The sequence below is a fragment of the Mandrillus leucophaeus genome, unplaced genomic scaffold, assembly GCF_000951045.1.
Source record: "Mandrillus leucophaeus isolate KB7577 unplaced genomic scaffold, Mleu.le_1.0 Scaffold123, whole genome shotgun sequence".
NCBI lineage: Eukaryota > Metazoa > Chordata > Mammalia > Primates > Cercopithecidae > Mandrillus > Mandrillus leucophaeus.
Genome location: NW_012100654.1, coordinates 5,422,981 through 5,442,621, shown reverse-complemented (window position 1 = coordinate 5,442,621; position 19,641 = coordinate 5,422,981). Strand labels below are relative to the sequence as shown.

General features: G+C 41.7%; 1 pseudogene across 1 annotated transcript; it reads left to right on the top strand.

Moving 5' to 3' along the window:
• Positions 1–5,810: 5,810 nt before the first annotated feature.
• LOC105533231 lies at positions 5,811–17,244 on the top strand (annotated as a pseudogene). Its single transcript, XR_001005092.1, has 2 exons — positions 5,811–5,953; positions 16,430–17,244. The product of XR_001005092.1 is annotated as a 40S ribosomal protein S2 pseudogene (transcript).
• Positions 17,245–19,641: the final 2,397 nt, after the last annotated feature.

Genomic DNA, 19,641 nt, shown 5'->3' with positions numbered 1-19,641 from the left:
GGCAAAAGATCTGAACAGACACCTCATCAAAGAAGATATACAGATGGCAAATAAGCATATGAAAAAGTGCAGCCGGGTGTGGTGGCTCATACCTGTAATCCCAGCACTTTGGGAAGCCGAGGCAGGCAGATCACAAGGTCAGAAGTTTAAGACCAGCCTGACCAACATGATGAAACCCCCGTCTCTACTTAAAAAAATACAAAAATTAGCCAAGCATGGTGGCATGCGCCTATAATCCCAGCTACTCAGGCGACTGAGGCAGGAGCATCGATTGAACCCGGGAGGCAGAGGTTGCAATGAGCTGAGAGTGCACCACTGCCCTCAAACCTGGGTGGTGACAGAGCAAGACTCTGTCTCAAAAAGAAAAAAAAGAAAAGAAAGAAAAAATACTCAGCATCATATGTTACTAGGGAATTGCAAATTAAAGGAACAATAAGATACCACCACATACCTATTTGAATGACAAAAATCCAAAACCCAGACGTCATCAACTGCTGGCAAGGATGTAGAACAACAGGAACTCACATTTATTACTGGTGGGAATGCAAAATGATACAACCACTTTGGAAGACAGTTAAGCAGTTTCTTACAAAGCTAAACATAGATCGACCACACGATCCAGCAATCATGCTCCTAGATATATCCAAATCAGTGAAAATGTATGTCCACAAAAAAACTTGCACATGAATGTTTATAGCAGCTTTATTCACAATTCCCAAAACCTGAAAGCAACCAAGATGCCCTTCAGTAGATAAATGGATATACTGTGGTATTTCACACAATTGAACATTATTTTGTGATAAAAAGAATTGAGCAATCAAGCCATGAAAAGACATGGAGGAATGTTAAATGCATATTGTTAAGTGAAAGAAATCAGTCTGAAAAGGCTATATACTGTGTGGTCCAGCAGTATGACATTTTGAAAGAGGCAAAACTATAGAAACAGTAAAAGAAAACCAATGGCTGTCATGGATGGGGTTGGGAAGGGGCAAAGAAGGATTAATATATGGAATAGAGACAATATTTTAAGGGAGAGAAACTATTTTGTATGATACTGCAATGGTGGATACATTGTATTGTGCCTTTGTCAAACTCCATAGAACTGTATAACATAGAGAGTAAATTTTAATGTCAACTGTGGACTTTAGTTAATGATAATGTCTCAATATTGGTTCATCAAATGTAGTAAATATGGTAATAATCGGGGAAACTGCTGAGAGGTGGGAAGTGGGGAGAGGATGAGATGAGTATGTAAAGCTCTGTATGTCTGCTCAATGTGTCTGTAAATCTAAAACTGTGCCACAAAATAAAGAAATGCATGTGTATACATATATTTCCAAATTTGACTCAAGAAAAAATAGAGGAATCTTACAACTTCTAGAAAAAAAACATTTAAAAGTTGTTAATCTCAGAAGAAAAGTATGCAATCCAGACAGTTTTTCAGGTAATTGCTTTTGGGGCTTTGCTATAGACTGAATATTTGTGTTCCTGGCAAAACTCATATGCTGATGTCCTGTCAATTTTATAGTATGAGGGGGTAGGGCCTTTGGGAGATAATTAGGTTATGAAGGTGGAAACCTCATGAATGAGATTAGTGCCCTTATAAAAGAGACCCCAGAGTGCTCCCTTGTCTTATTTTTTGTCTTTTTTTTTTTTTTTTTTTGAGACAGAGTCTCACTCTTGGGTTGGAGTGCAGTGGCATAATTTTGGCTCACTGCAACCTCAACCTCCAGGGCTCAGGTGATCGTCTTACCTCAGCCTCCCAGGTAGCTGAGACTACAGGTGTGCGCCACCATGCCCAGCGAATTTTTGGGTTTTTTGTTTTTTTTTTTTTTGTAGAGACTGGATTTTGCCATGTCGCCCAGGCTAGTCTTCAACTCTTGGGCTCAGGCAATACACCTGCCTTAGCCTCCCAAAGTGCTAGAATTAGAGGCATGAGCCACTGTGCTTAGCTCCCTTGCTTCTTTGGCCATGTGAGGATGAATGAGAAGATGGCATTTGTGAGCCACGAAGTGAGCCTTCATGCAACACCGAATCTACCAGTGCCTTAATCTTAGACTTCTCAAACTCCAGAATTATGGGAAACAAATTTCTGTTGTTTATAAGCCACCCAGTCTATGGTATTGTTATAGCATCCCAGACTAAAACAAGCTTTTGAGGAACAGATATTTCCTATGCTATACAATCTATACAGAGCATAGGAACAGATGGAATGTTTCCCAGCTAATTCAGGTCTTAAAAACAAATAAACAAAAAAGGTCTTTTTGTAGTTTAACTGTGATTACCTTTGTCATTACACTTTTCTTTCTCCATATTTACTCTAGCCAAAGATATTGTTTACAAAAGTATCTATTTTCAGGGCAGCTTCATGGGGCCTGTAACGAGAAAGAGGCAAAACCATGGTGGGCAATCAAGTGGTGGCTCCATGGCAGGGCCACTGAAACTAATAGCTCAGCTAGAACCATAGCCCTTCCAAAGCCCGACATGAGCCAGGGCTTGGAACATCTTCTACAGGCTATCCAGGACTTCAATGAGCAACAGAATGTTGCTGAATATTAACTGCAGCTGTTCGGGACTGAGACGCCCAGCAGACTGCATCAACAGCTGACACTGCTCCCTAATGATATGTGTGTCACTCAAATAGCTGGTCTCTAGAATTAGTTTTAAATGCAGTCATTAAATAAAAAGTCCTCATTAATCAGGATTCTCTAGGGGTGAAGATGAACCTTAATTATGAGATTTGGGTTTTGTATGAAAATATCTCTGTGTACTTGCCCTGCCCTGGGTCCCTATCTGTTGTTATTTTCCTACATGAGTAAAATTCCCAGAAGGATCCAGAGTGTACCAAACACCACATAGGCCAAGCCTTAAAAAGATCATTTTTCTGAATTCCTTGGCCTCCATATGTCAGGAAACCAAAAAGCTGGCAGGACTACTAGAATTTAAGCCCCATCCCCATGCTTGTACTGTAGATTATCCACAGAAGTAGGGGCTGGTGCTGGACAGGCACCAGTAGGAGGGGTCAGAGATTACTGCTATCAGCAATACAGAGGAAATGCATATTCTGGAAGGGGACAGGGAGGTGATGACTGGAAGAGCAAGTTCCTGGATCTCCTTTGACCTGGGCTTCTGAATATGCTGGGGCAGTGGTCCCCATCCTTTTTGGCACCAGGGACTGGTTTCATGGAAGACCGAAGGGGCTGGTGGCGGGGTAGGGGGTGGTTTCAGGATGAAACTCTTCCGCCTCAGATTATCTGGCATTAGTTAGAGTCTCATAAGGAGCGTGCAACCTAGAGTCCTCGCGTGCGCAGTTCACAGTAGGGTTGGCGCTCCTTTGAGAATCTAATGCGGCAGCTGATCTGACAGGAGGCGGAGCTTGGGCAGAGATGCTCCATCTCCTGCTGCTCACCTCCTGCTGTGCAGCCTGGTTCCTAACAGGCCACGGACTGGTACCGGTCCGTGGTCCGGGAGCTGGGGACCCCTGTGCTGGGGCATGGATGCAGCAGTCTTCAGCTGCATTTGTCCTTCCTGGCAGGCTTCTATGGGTGCCAAGACATGTCAGTAGGGCTGAATCTGACATCTCTCTGAAGTACCAGAACACCATTAGGGACAAAAAAACACCAGGGCTGGATTAGTGGTCACAGCCAGGGTCCAGGATGCCTAAAATATAGCAGGGACATCTGTCCCTTGAAAGACTTGTACACAATTGAAGAAGTTCAAGTTGATCATAAGGCACTAACCAGTGGCCTCTGTTCTAGGAGTCGTTGGAATCACTACCCTTGGGACCAGGGGCAGTCAGGGGAGTTTTGGAGAGGAAAATTGAATCATAAAAGAGCATAATTACAAGGCAATTTAGGGGAAAAAGAGAAGGAGACAATGGATTAGCTAGAGGTCCCTGGAGCTCAGAACTAAAGGCAGGGGAATTCAGGGTGGGAGGAAAGGACCTGTGGTGAGATCATCAACTGCAGTGTCTTGAGAATAAAACCCAAATTGCCATACACACCCTGAGACCATCTAGGTGCCCCCTTATGTTATCTCTGTAGCTCCTTAACCTTTCCTGTGTCCCTGAACTCATCTCTATTTATTTCAGTTTCCTGCAGTAGAATTCAGTAGTTTTATTCTTGTGATGGTCAAATAGTTGTCTGTGGGGTCATCATGACTGACTTAGAACAGAGAGTTCACCTGCCTCACCAGGGACAATGCATCTCTATTCAGTGAGGGCCACAGAGATTTACTTGCCAAGCAGCACCTCACTCATGCTGGCCATCTACAGCCAGAGCAGCAGATCTTTGTTCCTGCACCCAGGTGGGCACCTGAAAGTTGGATCATGGACCACTCCAGCCCCATAACACTTCTTCTGATTCAACTCAAATGCCCAAATTCATATCAGACGTCATACTAGACAACACACTTTGGCTGCTCTCCCAGAAACTAAGAGACTTATAGATACTTACGGAATGTGAACTTCATGCTGCTAGGCTTCAAGCTCTTACATGTAGATTAGGCTCTTTATCCTCAGTAAAATGGTGGAGCCATGATTTGTATTCAGAGATTCTGACATGTAAACACTACACTGCACTGCCTGGTGTTCTGCTCACTGCCCACAGGCTGACTTTACCTCTCCACACATTTGAGTCTGCTGTGATCTTTTCTTCCTTTCCTCTTTCTCATTTGCAATGGGAACTCTCCAAAGAGAAATTACTATTGTCCACGGCAGCAAGCTCAGCATTTTGGGAGTTAGAGGGTCCTGGCGGCCACTTGGTGGCAGCCTTAGGACTATAGCTACTGGAAGCAAGGTTACAACTAATTTCTCAGTGAATTATCTGTGAAAACGGGGAAAGGAGGTCACTGGTTAACCACTGGATATAGGACACATCACTAGTGCTCTGTTGGACATAATAAAGAAGAAAATATTGTGTTTATTTTCAAGATATTTGCAATCCAGTTATAAATATTATATATGTATATATTTATACATATGTATATACACACACACACACAAACACACAATGCCTTAAAATAACTTCTAAGCAGTATACAGGTAAGTTCAAAAGAAAAACATACATTGTGCAGAAGCTCAAGGCATTATAGACAGAAGGATTAGTCAGAGTGTTATGTGCTTAAAAAATTGCCTCTTAGAATTTACTTTGGATTAAAGTTTTGGAAGAGGGTGAACATATGGGCATATGGGGGCAGGGTGGGGCAGGGGAGATGTGGCAGGAAGGGCATCAAATGTAGTGGAATGACTTATGCAAAGGAATTAGGTTATCTGTCCCTCTTTTCATAATTTTCATGTCCATTTTGGTGGTTTGGGCTTGTCTTAAGGCAGCATATTTCCAGAACAGATACTTCCTCAACAACCTCTAATCAAAGCTAGTTAGAAATGACTCAGCTTCAGTGTCATGGTTCTAAGCAAGCTAAGGCCTACTTGGGAGGTTTACTGAATTCAGACATAGCCCCAGCTAAGAAATCCCTCGAGAGACTTGCTCAAAATTGAGGAAGCTCAGGTTTATTTTAAGGCACTTATCAGGGATAAGAAAAGTTCCTGTCACACAATAGGCAAGCTCTACAGCCAACAAAAGGGCTTCCAAAAGTAGGTGATGGAACCATTTAGCAAAGCATTCTCCCACAGAATCTGGCACTTCTGGCTGCATCAATTCTCTATTTCTTTCTAATCAGGTTCAGAGTCAAACCAATGCTTCCATCCTTTATTTTTTGGAGACAGGCTCTGAAGTTGGAAAGGTCAGGTGCTTTAAGCACGAAGTCAGGCAGCATGATGGTGGTGCTTCAGAAGAAAAGTTTTGTGAATCATGGGTATCTCCTCTGGAAAATGTGGAGATACCTGGTCACACACTGATACCCTCTTCTTGACTAGGGTCTACCTGCAGAATGCAGCTGCAGCAGATACTAACCGGGGTCCTATCAGTGCTCAGGACAGAGGAACTGCCGCTCTGTGAATTGTGTGGGCTCTGTTCTGGTTTTCAGAGGAGGCCAATATGACCTTGATGTGTATTTTCCTGCCCAGCTCTAGGCCTTTGGTCTCTGCAGGTCCCTGTATGTAGTCCATTCCTGAGGTGCAGGTGATTGAGATTTGAGGGTCTGTTCTGCCTGTGGAGATGCAGGCAAGGTGCTTCCTTGCCTCCTGCTTGATTAATTTTGGAATGAGGAGTGAGCGTGGCAGGTTGAGCCTTAGGAAGACTGAAGATGTAGAATGGATAGATGTCATGGTTCCAGCTTTCTCAGAGGCATCAGAGATTCCTGCTCCTGCCTTGGTGTTAGTGCCTCAATGCTTGTCTTTCAGCTCTCACTGAGCATCCTGAAGCATCACTATAGTTTGCCCAAAGGTAGGGAGGGCTGAGCAGGAACGCTGGCATATTGGGGAGCAAGAGAGCTAAAGGAGCCAGCCATCCTTGCATGAAGAATGGCAAGGATTGCCTCCAAAGCGTGGTTTCTGGCTGGGAACTCCTTTTCTGATAGATGAAGAAATCCCTGTTAAAACTCCATGTCTACAGGAGCTAGAGATGTCAGAGCTATTTGACTGAAGGGCTTAGAGTTGGCTAGGCTCTAAAATCAAGGCATCTGCTAACTCCAAGAGTCTTCCCTCACAGAATCAGCAGACTCTGGGTCCTTATGGAGCTCATGGAGCCAGGAATGAAACTCTGAAATCCATCCATAATGAGCAATGTGTCAGGGAAGGCCCAGATAGGAGGGCTGGGTCTCTATGCTTGGATCCACATGCCCTTTCCACTTTTTCAAAGAGGATGGAACTATGACGAAACAGCGGCAGCATTCATTCCATAAGAACTCAGGCACTATTACTCTATGAATCATTACTGAGCATTTATAATAAATGAAGAAGTCATATGAGGAGCAATGACGACTTTCTCAGCCTGGAGCAACTACAGCAAGGGGCATAAGGAATTTAAAATCAAAGAAAATTCCTAGGAGGCGTGACTAGAAAGCTGTTACTCGGCATTCATTCAACAAGTACTTAACTAAGCACAGACCTTGTGCCAGACACTGGTGTGGCTTATTCTTGATCCAGGATCTAAGAAAGAATCATAGTCCTGAAAGCAAGCTTTGTGAGGGGGATTTCTCCAGCCTATCAAAGTGAGGAATGTTACTGTCATGTATCTTAGGAGACAGGTGGCAGGGCCCTCTTTGGGGAGTTCTCAAGTACACAGATCTAGTTAATGGGTTAATATACCAGCACAAAAAGGCCACTGTAACTCAAATCACATATCAAACTGACATCTCAGATATGCTTTACAGGCACGTCCATGGAGTGTTCCACTAAGGTTTACCCTAACAAAGAACATCACCAGGATTTAAAAACACTCGCCGTTATTGCTGATACAACCAGTAAATGTGAAGATTTGCATGTAGAGCAGATATTGTGAGAAAGTCTACGGATTCCCTAATTGTCTCTAACCTTGTCCTAGATGTGTCCTGTTTAATACACTTCCCTTGATCTTTATCAGGAGATCTTTAACATTTGGGATATTTTCTAGATTTACTACTTTAGAGTCCTAACCATATTGTTTAGAAAACTGTATTCAACCTAGAGTCAAAACCAAGTTGTCAACAGGTTTTGTATAACCAGCAGTTTAGAGACCCGCTTTTGACCCCACAAGGGAATTCAGCCTGAACCTCTGCTTCCTGCCCTGTTCTTCTCTACCTTCCAGACAACCAATCTTCTCAGTCCTCTCCTTCAAACAGATTTTAATTCAGCTGACAGGCACAAGAAATACAGGCTGATTAATATAAATGAGGGCTGCATAATTCATAGATTTAGTAATGAGATGTCTTATAAAAGTTTTGTAGGAAACAGGTGTTTTCTCCTAACCCTGGAAAATTATTTTCCATTAAGATATGTGACTTTCTTTTTATGCCTGTGTGGCACTGAGGGATGCATATTCTAGAGATGGCCATCGAGGACCTTGCCTCAACTCTCTTGTCTTCTCTAAGTCATATATGGGCATTCTGTGAAACCGATTTATTCATTCCATATTAATTCATTTAACTTATTTTGATTCGTATTTCTATTCTGCTTATTGTTTATTCTTGTGAGCATATTATATGAAAATTCAGAGTACTTAAAATTGTTTGGATATCTGAATGGCAGGGCAAGTACACTTTTGCACATGTGCTAGACAAATCCACGCTTAACAAACAGTTACTGGGTGCTTCCTAAATTATAAACTGGTTTAACAGATACAATACTTTTTCATTTCCTCTGCCTGGAACATTCCCCTTCTACTCCTTCAACTGTCAGTTCATCCTTCAGTTCATTGTCTTAGGTGTTTCCTTTGAACATCTCCAGAACTAAGTTATTGACTCTCACACACAAATCCCTACCTGCAAAACAATAGTCATCATACACACATTTATTTTTTAAATGTTTCTGTCTTTTACTGAGATGAAACCTCCACTAGCTGACTCTTACCTGTTTTCTGCATTTATTACAGTGTCTTTTACCTTATAAATGCTTATAGATGCTCATTGAATGAATAGATGTGTTTTAGAGTTTAATATCTCTGATATAATAGATTCTTGGTCAAACACTGAGAGCTCAGTCATTTAGCTAATTGAGCATCTCAGAGTACATAATAAGAGGACTAGAAAAAGTTATAGGGCACCATTCTGCCCTCAAGAGGGCCTCCATAAAGTGGATGGGCCATTTGCATACAAAGAATTAAATGCCTACACATATCCCAAGTACCAAAAGAGTGGGTGAGTGAATGAATGATTAAATGAAATGAATAAGCAGATCATTTTAGAGTTATATAAAATGAGCTTAACCTTGGACTATTTTATGTTTCTCATCTCATTTTTTACATCCGTGAAATGGAAACTATCAATGTTCCTATTTAATAGGGTTGTGAGGGTTAAATAAGATAATGACTGTAAAATTCTTAGCACAGAATCTGGTACATATCACACAACAAATGTTAAAAGTTATTTATTAGTAGTAGTATTGTTATTCTTATCATTAGGTTCCTGGGAAGGGTCAGGTAGGATGATTTGATGAAGGATCTATAAATAACATGTTATTACATTCTCAATAGGCTCGACAGGGGACCAGTTATAAAAGACTAATGCTGAAATGATTATCTTTGATTGGCAGCTCTCAAGCACTTAACTATTAATGAGGAACCCAAAGAACTTTTATTTAGATGAGTTATATTCTAGTGATATGCTGGTAAATGTTTAGCAACCAGAAGTGTTACTGCAGGGGAAAATTTTGGACTTGTAGTATTTACTTATTTCTGTGATATTACCATTCCCACCATCTCACCATGTCTAATTTCAAGCTATCAATATGCCTTCATCGAACGTGGAGAGATGTGCAGGAACACACACACACATACACACACACACACACACACAATTTCCCCCATACAGATGCAGTAAACATATTACTTTGTTTTAAGTATGATGTATTTAATCATAAGCTTATATAACTTTTAAATTTAACCAACGTCCATACGTTATTCAGATTTCCTTACTTTTTACCTACTGTCTTTTTTTTTTTCTGTTGTAGAATCTCATCCAAGATAGCACATTACATTAGGTCGTCATGTCTTCTGTTAAATAAAATTTATAGGAGACCACTGATTTGGACTAGGGTCCTACACTAAGTCCAACACGCCAAACCAATATGGAGTTTAACTATAGCAGCTGAGCTTTAGTTGATGGCAGGAAGTTCTGTAACCAATTAGCCAGTAAAGTTGAACGAAATAAGTTGTCTCTGCATTGCACTTCCATTTCCTATAACTCATGTCAGATAATGTTATTGGTGGGCATTCTCTCAATCCACTCTGGCTTGGAGGGCTGCCAGATTCACAGATCATTCTTGTTTTATTTTGTTTTCCTTCGTTTTGTTTTGCTGTTTTGTTTTTCTTTGCTCAAATAAACTTAGTTAAAATATAAACTTGTCTAAGGTTTTTTTTCCATTCTCTATTCTGTTCCATTGGTCTCTGTGTCTGTTTTTGTACCAATACCATTGTTTTGATTACTCTAGTTTTGTAGCATCATTTGAAGTTGGGTAATGTGATACCTCTGACTTTGTTCTTTGTGCTCAAAATTGCTTTGGCTATTTGGGCTCTTTTTTGGTTGCATATGAATTTCATAACAGCTTTTTTCCAGTTCTGTGAAAAATGGCCTTGGTAATTTGTTAGAAATAGCATTGAATCTGTGGATTGGTCTGGGCGTTATGAAAATGTTAATGAAATTGATTCTTCCAGTCCATGAGCAAGGAATGTTTTTCCATTTCTTTGTGTTGTCTATGATTTCTTTCAGCAGTGTTTTGTAGTTCTCCTTATAAAAATATTTCACCTCCTTGGTCAGATGTATTCTTAGGAATTTTATTTTATTTTTTGTAGATATTGTAAACAAGATTGTGTTCTTTATTTGGCTCTGAGCTTGCGTGTTATCAGTGTGTAGAAATGCTACCGATTTTTGTATGTTGATTTTGTGTCCTGAAACTCTATTGAAGTCGTTCATCAGGTCTAGGGGTCTTTTGCAGAGTCTTTAGGGTTTTCCAGGTATAGAATCATATTGTTAGAAAAGAGAGATAATTTGACTTCCTCTTTTCCTATCAGGATGCCTTTTCTTTCTCTTGCCTGATTGCTCTGGCTAGGACTTCCAGTTCTATGTCGAATACAGGTGGTGAGAGTAAACATCTTTGTCTTGTTCTGGTTCTTAGGGAAAATACTTCCAGCTTTTGCTCCTTCAGTATGATGTCGGTTATGGGTTTTTAGTAGATGGCTCTTATTATTTTGAGGTGTGTCCCTTCTATGCTTAGTTTGTTGAGTGTGTTTATCATGAAGAGATGTTGGATTTTATCAGATGCATTTTCTGCATCGATTGAAATAATCACATGGTTTTCGTTTTTAATTCTGTTTCTGCGGTGCGTCACATTTATTGATTTGCATACACTGAACTAACCTTGCATCCCAGGAATAAAACCCATTTGGATTGCGGCGAATTAACTTTCTGCTGTGCTGCTGGATTCAATTTGCTAGTATTTTGTTGAGGAATTTTGTGTTTATGTTCATTAAGAATATTGACCTGTAGTTTTCTTTTTTTGTTGTGACATTGCCAGATTTTTATATCAGCATGATACTGGTTTGTAGAATGAGTTAGGGAGGGATCCTTTCTCCTTAGTTTTTTGGAATATTTTCAGTAAGATTGATACCAGCTCTTCTTTGTACATTTGGTGGAATTCTGCTGTGAATTCATCTGGTTCTGGGGTTTTTTTGGTTGGTGGGTTTTTTTGGTTTGTAGGTTTTTTTCTTACTGATTTGACTTTGGAGCTTATTATATGTATGTTCAAGGTTTTGATTTCTTCCTGATTTATTCTTGGGAGATTGTGTGTTTGCAGGTATTTATTCTTTCCCTTTAGATTTTCTAGCTTGTGCACATAGATGTGTTCATGATAGTCGCAGAGGATCTTTTGCATTTCAGTGGGATTGGTTATAATGTCACCTTTGTCATTTCTGATTTTATTTGGATCTTCTCTCTTTTTTCTTTGTTAATCTAAAGCAGTCTTTCAATCTTGTTTATTCTTTAAAAAGCCAACTTTTTGTTTCATTGATCCTTTCTATGGTTTTTTTGGTCTTAATTGCCTTAATTCTGCTCTGAGTTTAGTTATTTACTTTCTTTTGCCACCTTTGGGATTAGTTTATTCTTGTTTTTCTAGTTCCTTTAGGTGTGATGTTAGATTGTTAATTTGAGGTCTTTCTATCTTGATGTTGGTTTTTAGCACTATCAACTTTCCTCTTAACACTGCTTTTGCCACATCTCAGAGGTTTTGTAGTGTTGTGTCTCTATTTTCATTTGCTTCTGTCAGTGGGATACCCCAGTATTATTGTGTGAGTGTCTAAGTCTTTTTGGAAGTCTAAAAGTACTTATTTCATAAAGCTGGGTGCTTCAGTGTTGGGTGCATACATATTTAGGATAGCTAAATCTTGTTGAATTGAACCCTTTATCATTATGTAATGCCCTTCTTTATTCTTTTTTAACTGTTGTTTTAAAGTCTGTTTTATCTGACACAAGAATAGCAACCCCTGCTCCTTTTTGTTTTTCATTTGTGTGATAGATCTTTTTCCCTCCCTTTACTTTGACCCTGTGGGTATCAATACATGTGACATGAATCAGGCAGCAGAAAGACGGGCGTTTTTCTAAATTCAATTTCACACTCTATGTCTTTTAAGTGGAGCATTTAAGTTGTTTACATTCAGAGTTAATATTAATATGTGAGATTTTGTTTGTCATACTGCTGTTATTTACTTGATTTGTAGTTTTGCTTATGTAGTTGCTTTATACATGGGTCCCGGATCCATGGGCTATGTGCCTATGTGTGTTCTTATGGTAGTGAGTATCATTCTTTCATTTTCATGTTTAGAACTTCCTTAAGCATCTCTTATAGGGTGGTGATAAATTCACTTAGCAATTACTTGTCTGGGAAGGATTCTATTTCTCCTTTGTTGAGTAAGACCTGAAAAGCACAGGCAGCCAAAGCAAAAATAGTTTTACTTTTTTTACCCAAGATGGTGGATTAGAGGCTTTTAGGGTGCCTCAGCCACTTGGAAATAGCAAAATAGTGCATAAAGATAAACTCTGGGAGAAAAATGGGAATTCATCAGTAAAGTGAAGGACACCCTAGGCCCTGAGGAGAAAGTGGTTAAGCAGCCCCTATGATGGCTTCAGCTGATAAAGTGAGTGAAGCTGAAGCTTTTTGATGAGGTGAGGCTTTTTAATTTTTTATTCTTTTTTTCCTTTGAGGGTATGACTGTGGTATATGTTGTATATGTCAGGCTTCATTTCTGGATGCTTTCAGAGGGTCAGAGCTCTGTATAGTTTCCTTGGTTGCAGACAGATTTGTACAGTGACTTTCTCAAATGTCGCTTGATGTAGCAATGTATTTTTGTTTGGTGGTATAATTCAAGCTGCAGACCAATAGATAGTGCTTGAGAGTAAAAGCCACCAAGAGGTTCTTACTCTGCATGCTCACCCTTGGTGGGACAGAGGAAACAGAAAAGGGTGAAAAACGTCCTTCCCCAGTGTAACTGGTCTTTGATGGGAGTAGAGCCCCTGGAGAAGCCTGAGAAGTACCCCTCTCAGCCCATGCTCCCCGGGCCACAATAGAAAGAGTTGCTGCCACATCTGTAGCAGTGCACTGGTGATGGGGGCAGGGTGCAAGAGATAACCCCTTCTCCAAGTCTCCAAGAGCTTTGCTGTTGCCCCCTTCAGTGGCTGACACCGCACTTTCATTTCCTTTAATCCAAGGGAGGTTTTGGTGGGCTGCATTTTCCCCTCCCTGAAGGGTGGTCCATCCCAAGAGTTGGATGTCCAGGCGAGTAGGGGTCCACCTCCCTCTCTCCCCTTGGAATACGTGGGGCACTTTCTCCCAAACTGACCAAGGGAGCATACTAAGGCACTCAGTAATGACACACATATACTGGTTCCAGGTCACAAATCTATCCCTGGCTGCAAGTCATCCTACCCAGGAGAAACCTTCGCTTCAGCAATTCTCTTCCCACTCCAGTCCTGCAATGGAAGAGAACCTAATTTTAGTACCTACTGCTGGGGTGCTCCCACACTCACTGCTCAATTCTGGCTGTGGGGTTTCTTCCCCTACTCCAGAGCAATCTCTCTAACCTGAGACTAAAATGTCTGCAGTGGCTGCTGTTGCCAGGTCGCCAACGACTTTGTATGAGCCCAGATTAAAAATGGCGTCTTCCTTTCAGTCCTAGGTCTGGGAAAATGTCTGCAGCTTTTTCCAGTGTCTTTCCCTCTCTCTATCTCTCAGCCTCTCTCCAAGCTCACTCTTGAGCTTGGAGGAAACAGGGTGCTCTCTCTTGACCTGGGTTGCACAGATCACTAGCAGAAAGGTAAGAAATAGAGGGAGATTGGGATTGGCTGCCTCGCGCATGTACTGGGCTTCACTCACTTTATCAGCTGAATGCCATCATGGGGGCTGCTTAATCTTCTCCTCCTCAGGGTCTGGGGTGTCCTTCACTATTCTGATGAATTTCCATTTTCTTCCCAGAGTTTATTATTATTATTACTACTATTATTATTTTTCTTCTGAGACGGAGTCTTGCTCTGTCGCCCAGGCTGGACTGCAGTGGCACGATCTCTGCTCATTGCAACCTTCGCCTCCCAGGTTCAGGCAATTCTCCTGCCTCAGCCTCCCCAGTAGCTGGGACTACAGGCATGCGCTACCACACCTGGCTAATTTTTGTGTTTTTAATGGAGACGGGGTTTCACCATGTTGGCCAGGCTGGTTTCAAACTCCTGACCTCAAGTGATCTGCCCGCCTCAGCCTCCCAAGGTGCTGGGATTACAGGCGTGAACCAGCGCATCTGGCACTGAGTTTTTCTTTATGCACTATTTTACTATTTCCAAATGGCTGAGGCATACTGAAAGTCTGTAATCCATCATCTTGGGTGAAAAAAGTAAAACTGACTGGGTGCGGTGGCTCACGCCTGTAATTCCAGCACATTGGGAGGCTGAGAAGAGTGGATCACCTGAGGTCGGGAGTTCGAGACCAGTCTGACCAAAATGGAGAAACCCCATCTCTACCAAAAATACAAAAAATTAGCCAGGTGTGGTGGCACATGCCTGTAATCCCAGCTACTCGAGAAGCTGAGGCAGGAGAATTGCTGAAACCCGGGAGGCGGAGGTTGTGGTGAGCCAAGATAACGCCATTGCACTCCAGCCTGAGCAACAAGAGTGAAACTCTGTCCCGCTCCCCTCTCCAAAAAAAAAAGGTAAAACTATTTTTGCTTTGGTTGCCTGTACTTTTGAGGTTATACTCATGAAATTTTTGCCCAGACCAATGTCCTGGAGTGCTTCCCCAATGTTTTCTTCTGGTAGTTTCATGTCTTAGAATTGAGTCTTTAAGCCAGGTGCGGTTGCTAACGCCTGTAATCCCTGTTCTTTGGGAGGCTGAGGTGGGCGGATCACTTGAAGTCAGGAGTTTGAGACTAGCCTGGCCAACATGGTGAAACCCCATCTCTACCAAAAATACAAAAATTAATCGGGCTTGGTGGCAGGCACCTGTAATCCCAGTTACTCAGGAGGCTGAGGCAGGAAAATAGCTTGAACCCTGGAGGTGGAGGTTGCAGTGAGCCAAAATCACACCAACTGCACGCCAGCCTGGGCAACAGAGTGAGACTCCGTCTCAAAAAAAAAAAAAAAAAAAAAGTCTTTAATCCATTTTGATTTTTGATTAGTATGTGGCAAAAGATAGGGTCCTAGTTTCATGCTGCACATGAATATCCAGTTTTCCCAGTACCATTTATTGAAGAGTTTGTTCTTTTCCCAATGTATGTGCTTGGCACCTTTGTCAAAAATGCGGTAAATGTGCGTTCATAAAAGAATGAAATCATATCCTTTGCAGCAACATGGATGAAGCTGGAGGCCATAATCCTAAACGAATTAACGTACGAACAGAAAACAAAATATCACATGTTCTTGTAAGTGGGAGCTATTAAATCAAGTTTAGCCAAAAGCTGCCTCCTTACATATTTTAAGTTCAGTCTAAAGGTTTCTCTGTATATTGTGAACTATAACAAGTGGAGGTGTAAACAGATGGTAGTCTACACTTGTACCAATCACTGAGTTTTGGCCAATCAAATGTAGTCAACTGTCCAAACTGTGTTCAAATAAGGCAAACGCCGAACTGTAACCAATCTAGTTGCTTCTGTACCTCTCTTCCATTTTCTGTTATCACTTTCCTTTTTCTGTCAATAAATCTTCTTCTACCACGGGGCTGCGCCTGAGTCTCAGAGCCTACTTTGGCTCAGGAATCGTTCATTGCTCAATTAAACTAATTTAAGTATAATTTGGCTGAAGTTTTTCTTTTAACAGAGCTACACATTGAATACCCATAGACATAAACATGGGAACAGTAGACACTGCAGACTCCTAGAGAGGGGAGGAAGAAGGGCATGGGTCAAAAATCTACCTGTTGGGTATTGCTTATTACCTGAGTGCAATATACCCTTCTAAAAAACCTGTACATGTACCCCCAATATCTAAAATAAAAGTTGAGAAAAAATGAGTTCAATTGTAAATGTGTGGATTTATTTCTGGATTCTCTGTTCTGTTCCATTGTTTTATTTACTTCTGGGTTCTCTGTTCTGTTCCAAACCAGCCTTGGTACTGGTTTTTAATGCCAATAACAAGGCTGTGTGATTATCATCCCCTCTTATCTCTCATTCTCTCTCCCTCTAGACAAAGAGCTTCCTGAGAGTCCTTCATTACTTTCTTTGAGTTCCCAGCACTTGGCACAGTCACTGGGACATGATAAGTGCTCAAAAATATTTGAGGAATTATACTGAAATTAAGAACTATTGGACTTCTTCTCCAAGAAAACACCAAATGGCGAATGACGCTGGTGCCGGGGGGAGCCCAGAGGTCCTGGTGGCCCTGGGATGGGGAACAGCGGTGGCTTCTGTGGAGGTTTCGGCAGTGGCATCCGGGGCCTGGGTCGCAGAGCTCACGGAGGCAAGGCCGAGGATAAGGAGTGGATGCCCGTCACCAAGCTGAGCCCCTTGGTCAAGGACATGAAGATCAAGTCCCTCGAGAGTATCTCTCTCTTCTCCCTGCCCATTAAGGAATCTGAGATCATTGACTTTTTCCTGGGGGCCTCTCTCAAGGACGAAGTTTTGAAGATTATACCGCTGCAGAAGCAGACCCGTGCTGGCCAGTGCACCAGGTTCAAGGCTTTTGTTGCTATCGGGGACTACAATGGCCACGTTGGTCTGGGTGTTAAGTGCTCCAAGGAGGTGGCCACCGCCATCCGTGGGGCCATCATCCTGGCCAAGCTCTCCATTGTCCCCGTGCACAGAGGCTACTGGGGGAACAAGATCGGCAAGCCCCACACCGTCCCTTGCAAGGTGACAGGCCGCTGCGGCTCTGTGCTGGTGTGCCTCATCCCTGCACCCAGGGGCACTGGTGTCGTCTCAGCGCCTGTGCCCGAGAAGCTGCTCATGATGGCTGGTATCGATGACTGCTACACCTCAGCCCAGAGCTGCACTACTACCCTAGGCAACTTCGCCAAGGCCACCTTTGATGCCATCTTTAAGACCTACAGCTACCTGACCCCTGACCTCTGGAAGAAGACTGTATTTACCAAGTCTCCCTATCAGGAATTCACTGAACACCTCGTCAAGACCCACAGCAGTCTCCGTGCAGCGGACCCAGGCTCCACCTGTGGCTACAACATAGGGTTTTTATACAAGAAAAATAAAGTGAATTAAGCCTGAAAAAAAAAAAAAGAAATATTGGAGAATCTACAGACAGCAGCCAAGAAAGATGAAAACGGCATTCACAAAGAAAGAAAAAGAAAAGCTGGCACACTGTTTAGCCTAAAGAAAATAATGAGGCATTTACCAGTCTTCAAAGAGATTTGATAATGAATTTTTAACCAAAAGATGCTAAGTTTGAAGGAGTCATTTTTACATATAAGTGCACTTTATGCATGCTATCCCTTAATCTGAAAGAATAGGAAAGAGGGGATGGGCAGGAGGGAAGGAGAGAGAGAGAGAGAGAGAGAGAGGGAGAGAGAGAGAGAAATTAAACTACCCTGGGTTACACGCAGATTTCTCCATAGCCTCTTTCAGTGGCAGAAAATAGTGGTGTGATGTCTACACCATTCTGAGGAAAATAATGACCCTAAAGTGTGATCCTAAAATGCTATGTCCAGTCGAGTTGTCCTTTTAACTGTAAAGCTCAAAGACAGTCATTCTTAAATATATGAACACTCAAGAAATACAATACTCATAAATCTTCCTTGACAGAATTTTGGCCACAAAATCCAGATAACCAAGAAGTGAATAATAGTGAGGACCGAATCGATTTCAATGTAAAATGGAGACTGAATAATTATGGAAGTTAAGGTAATATAACAGAATATAAATGTTATTAGAACTAAAAAAAATAAAAATCTAAAGGTGGGAGAAAGAAGGTTAGAAGCCATGAGCAGGCTAATTTCCTTATCTATAGCAGAAAGTCAATAGATACTATCTAAAGTTGAAATGCATAATTATAAAATGATTCCAGAGGAGGTAAAGTTGCTGTCCAGTTAGTTTCCCTATCTACTCAAAGGACTAAACTAGAGAGTGGACTTTGCCACTAAGTTCCATTATATATTTAAGAACTATCTTCTTGAAATCAAAATTGATTGAGGACTATCCTTTCCCTAAAATTAAAAGAGGCAACAATCTCCACATTAGATGTTTTAAAGGTTGGGTAACCAACTATCTGTCTGCAGTTTAGAAATGAGTGCAGAGAGATATTAGTGTCCTTATAAGCTGCAAATTTCTGGTGTCAGAAAGAAGGCTGAAGCCTACCACCCACTAGCCCTAGGCTCTGGTGTTCATCCCACTATTATCAAACCACCAATGAGAGAAAACTAAAATGAAAAAGAATGGAACCAGCCAGCCAGTACAATCTTAGTGCTTAGGCAAGGAGATGCAAGAGAGACCAGGACAATGAGCTCAGACCCATCTCCAGATCCTCAGGGTTAAGATCCAAAGAGAGAGAGCAAGGGAGAGAGACTGGTAAACGGGATAGCAGTCTTTATAGATAGCAGCCTCTCTGCTTGAGGAAGAAGGCATAAGGATCCGAACATAAATTCCTAGGGGCCTAGTTCTGTAATTTTTGTCCAGCAGCAATACGGACAGTGAGTGAGACAAAGCAAGAGGAAGAAAAGTGATAGCCCAGTCTTATCACGTATGCACACAATCTCTTTGTACACTTGCAGTCTCCCACACAGATGCCTTGAGTATCCTGTGCCCTTTGTCTTCATAGTTAGAGAACACCCCTTACCTGTCTGCCACCTGTTGTTTCTTCTTCCCTGTTTCTGGTTATCTCCATAACTGGAGTCTCTCCTCAGACAAAAACAAAACCCATCTATCTTTCTCTCGGTTTCAACAGGCAATCCCTAATTTGCCATTGCCATGAAAACTTTGGGGTACTGGAGAGAAGGAAAAGAAGGAGAAGCAGGCTTTGTTTGGCTAGTGATTGTCAAACCTTGGTGCAGAAAAGGACTTCTGGGAAAAGAGTTAGCAGAGAGAGCACAAGACAAGAGAAAAAGAAAAGAAAGAAACTTTCTGGGCATGTTGCTTTGGCTGAAGAATGTGTCAGAAAAAGAAGGAAAATCTGAGTTTGCCATTGTCAGCACCCTGACTCCTAGAATGTTGTCTTAGGTCGCGTCTGAGCACTTTACTCAGTGTCTTTCCACTCAAGCATTAATTTGGCTGTAGTGACTGGAGCAAAATCCCTGTGTCTCAATGCCCGATTTCTTCATCAGTGGAAGGAGGACATATGAAATGGTAAAGTTTCTTAAAACAATCTAGAGAGATGCAGGGGATCACAGTATTATATGTGAAGTTCCTTGCCCAATGAGATACCATCTCACACCAGTTAGAATGGCAATCATTAAAAAGTCAGGAAACAACAGGTGCTGGAGAGGATGTGGAGAAATACAAACACTTTTACACTGTTGGTGGGATTGTAAACTAGTTCAACCATTATGGAAAACAGTATGGTGATTCCTCAAGGATCTAGAACTAGAAATACCATATGACCCAGCCATCCCATTACTGGGTATATACCCAAAGG